This window comes from Egretta garzetta, unplaced genomic scaffold (genome assembly GCF_000687185.1).
Source record: "Egretta garzetta isolate BGI_Z169 unplaced genomic scaffold, ASM68718v1 scaffold384, whole genome shotgun sequence".
In the NCBI taxonomy this organism is placed as follows: Eukaryota; Metazoa; Chordata; class Aves; order Pelecaniformes; family Ardeidae; genus Egretta; species Egretta garzetta.
The window spans coordinates 95,313-99,263 of NW_009259496.1; the positions used below are offsets into that span (position 1 = coordinate 95,313).

At 58.1% G+C, this 3,951-nt stretch overlaps 1 long non-coding RNA gene across 1 annotated transcript; it reads right to left on the reverse strand.

Annotated features, from left to right (window-relative positions):
* Positions 1-515: 515 nt before the first annotated feature.
* On the reverse strand, positions 516-2,836 carry LOC118452148. Its single transcript, XR_004841816.1, has 3 exons — positions 2,506-2,836; positions 2,222-2,376; positions 516-1,600 (listed from the first exon to the last, which is right to left on the reverse strand). It is a non-coding gene; the product is annotated as an uncharacterized LOC118452148 (long non-coding RNA).
* Positions 2,837-3,951: the final 1,115 nt, after the last annotated feature.

Below are 3,951 nucleotides of genomic sequence, written 5' to 3' on the forward strand. Positions count from 1 at the left end.
GGCCTGCCTGAAACCCCTCCCGGGGCGGGGCCAGCCACGACTCCTCTGGGCAGCCTGTGCCAGCGCCTCACCACCCGCACTGCAAAACATTTCTTCCTTATGTCCGGTCTAAACCTGCCCTCTTTCGGTTTAAAACCATCGCCCCTTGTCCTGTCACTGCAGGCCCTGGTAAAAAGTCTCTCTCTGTCTTTGTTACAAGCCCCTTTATATGTAGAAAGGCTGCAAGAAAGCCTCCCCGGAGCCGTCTCTTCTCCAGGCTGGACACCCCCACCTCTCCCAGCCTTTCCCCATCCCAGAGCTGTCCCAGCCCTGGGACCATTCCCGTGGCCGCCTCTGGCCCCGCTCCAGCAGGTCCCTGCCTTTATTGCACAGAGGACCCCTGAGCTGGACGCAGGGCTCCGGGGGGGTCTGGCCAGAGTGGAGCAGGGGGCAGAACCCCCACTCGCCCCGCTACGGGGACGCAGCCCAGGGCACGGTTGGCTTCCTGGGCTGCAGGACCGCATCACTGGCTCACATCCGCACCCGCAGCACCCTGGTGCACGGCCTGGGCCCATCAGACAACATGTGCCAGGCTTGGGCTGAGGGGTGAACTCCGGTGGGCTTCCAGGAAGGCTGGAGGAGGGTTGACACGGCTGTGTGCAACACTCACGCTTTCACCCTTTCTTTTCCTCCAGTTTTGAGCACTCGCTGGAACTGGGCTCCGTCAGGCGCTTGGGGGAGTGCAGGGTGGCAGAGGCTGCTCCTCCCCTGGGGTGGGGGCATCGCCCACAGCCCCCCCGGGCCTCGCAGCCCCAACTGCAGGGACTGCTCCTGCTGCGAATGGCAGCCAGGGCTGCCTGTCCCCAGAGCCCGGCGCAGCCCCTCCGCCAGGCACCGCTTCGGCCACGGGCGCCCCAAAGGGCGACCTCGACGCGGCTGCTGCTGCGCGCTTGCAAGGCGAGCGCAACGTAGGACTGTGTGCTTGCATTGGTCATGCTGTCAGGGGCAACTGGAGCCAATCTGGCAAATAGCCATTGCGGAGAACAGTACCTGGATCTCTTGTTTCAGCATTTTGAGAAATAAAGCGTAACAGATGCAGCTCGAGGGGCTGGATCTGATGCGGTTATTCTAGTGGCATTTCATGATTATTTTTTCACACTTGTGTCCCTGCTATGAAATACGGACTTGTGGGCCATGCTCAGGGTTAGGACACTCGGGCCCGGACACGCACGTGGATCAGAACCGTCGCTGTCATGAAATAAGTCTATTTTGTGCTGGCCAGACCAGTGCCCTGCACCATGCCGCCTTTCAGCTGGGCGGGCAGCTCCAGACTCTGCCTTGGCTTCAGATTCTGCCACAGCTTCAGATTTTGCCACAGTTTATCTGGAAAGATGAGGCAGGGGCGTGCAGAGCTCCGGGAAGCCGGGGTTTCTGCGGGAAGCCCCCAGTGCAGGGAAGGGCTCAGGGCACAGGTTAAGCATGGGGGCCATGGTAAGGGGCAGCATTCATTTTCCCTGGGCAGTCTGAGCCCTCTCAGCAGGGCTTCCACAGGAGCTGGGGCTGGGATGGTGCAGCGACCAGCAGGTGACTGGTCTGCCCATTTGTTAGTTTGCAACCAAATCTGGAAAACAAGCACAGAGGAAATGTAAAACGACAAGGTTTGTTTCCCAAATGTCAATGTTCTTCCCCATATAGCTGCTGATGCTGGATTTATAAACACCAGATGGGCTGGAGAAAATAGAGCGGAGGAGCCTGCGTGACACAAGCCCAGATCGCGACAGCCCAACAGGACGAGTGCAGGTGACAGAAGGGACAGACATCAGCAAACCGTGAGGCTCTCAGGTGGCCCCGGAATCCCATCCCAAGGAGGGAAGCAGGAAAACCACACCGCATGAAGCGGCTGGCGGAAAGGTCACCGTCCCGTGGAAGCAGGGGGGCACCGTGGCCAGCCCTGAGCCCCTGGGCCATGGTCAGGCGCCCGACACAGCCCCGGCTGCCCTGCGCGCACTGGGCACTGAGCCGGCCGGGCCGGCGAGCCAAGGCTTCAGGCATCCCGGGGCAGAGTCATGCTCTGCACCCTTCCCAGCGAACGACAAAAAGCCCCAGGCGGTCTCCTCTCCTTCTCCTCCCCCTCCTCCTCCTCCTCGCTTGCCGCCCAGCACATGTTGGCTCGCAGGGGACCGGTGCACCAGCACCCCACTGCTCCCCCAGGCCTCCTCGCAGTCAGATTTTTCACCTGTACCTTTCAGTTTAGTTCTAGCGAACGTGGTCATCAGCACCAGCAACAAGCCTTGTCCACGGCTGCTTTATTTGTGAAATTCAAACCCAGACACGCTCGTATTTCAAACAGCTTCGAAATCCAGGTGGTGGTCGCGTCCACATCAGATGTCCATGTACCTGCAAACAGGCTATCTATAGCATGTGTGCATTCTGCTGATAGCATATTCACACACAAATGATAAAGCAGCAGAGCTGGATCTATATACAAAAGCATAAATGGTGACAGAAGAGATGGAATACACTTACCTAAGCCAAGCTGTGCAGCAGAGAAACATATTGAACTCTTCTCATGTGGGTGGCTTACGTTTTGTTTGCTTTTGGCCCCTAAGATGTTCAAAGAAACGCTGATAAAATCCATGCACGCAGAGGAAAATGTCCTTTTCATCACCACCGCTTGCTATCTTGATTAAACATAGAGAGAAATTACTTGCTAACAGGGCTAAAACTGGGGTTCTTGCTCCAGCTGCTCCGTGTTCTTGTTTCTCTCTACCAGCGCAGGCAGCAGCGCAGGCAGCAGCGCAGGCAGCAGCGACCCGTATGCTTGTGGTGCTGCCCTGCCAGAAGGGCTGCAAGGAGCAGGCGGGAGCCAGCAGGCAGTGCCGGGGCTGCCCCGCACCCCCCAGCCTTCGTGACCCTGATGTCAAACACCAAAGTGCCCAGGATAGGGGCGTGGAGGAGACCTGACGAAGCCCATCTCCCATCCAGCCCTTTCCCGAGAGCCCAGCCATGCTCATGGCCATGGGGACCAGCCCCTGCCCTCACCCCCAGGGGCTGCCCTGGTGCCCAGCCCTCCTTCATGGCTCCAGCCCGGGGGTCCCCACGATGCCCGGGGGTCCCCACGATGCCCGGGGGCCCCTTCCGCACACGCTGCAGCCTGCATGGCCCTGGGTGCACAGGGGCAGCTTTTAGCCAAGCGGTGACAAGGCAGATAACCGGAAAGAAAGAACAGCTTCAATCAAAGTCTGAGCTTCCCCTACTCCCAACTGCTCTGTTAAAACACTGCCTGTGCCTGTAGCACCTTGATCTTCCTCGGAGGGGAAAAAAAAAAAAGTCTTCCAGAGGCCTTGCTAGGATGGAAGAATTTGCTTTAAAATGTTCTTTTCTCCTCCGGTGAGGCAATGCACAGTGTTTCACACCAGCAGCCAGGCCAGCCGCCCTCCCCGGGGAGCACTGATGTCTGAGCAGCGCGTGAGCTGGGGTGATCCGGCCACCAGGGCTGCAGGGCTGAGCGGAGCGCTCTGCCTCCGGTTAGCCAGCCAGCAGATCCGCCGAAGGCATCCTTCAGCTGCCCTGACTTCCAAGGGAAGCTGCGGTCTAGAAGCAGAGCGGGCAATTGAAGGAAGCAGCAGTATTTGCGAGAAGGGAAAGCACCTCCGTGCATCAAATACGTAGGATCTTAACCCACTTTTTGTTAGTCAGCCCCGTCTGTAGCCTGCCAAAGCACACACACGGCACGGCTTGTCCCTTCCCTCTGAAGAGCATATGTAAAAATCTGCTTGAAGCACAAGGAGAAGCAATGTACATATATTTAATTTGGGGCCAGCTTGTGCCCTTGCTGCAAGTTATTTTAGAGGTGACAAAGAGATGAATGGGATAGAATAGCACAGCTGGGAGAGTATTTCAGCTGGAAGGGCCCTACAAGGGTCATCTCGTCCACCTGCCTGACCATTCAGGGCTGACCAAAAGTCAGGG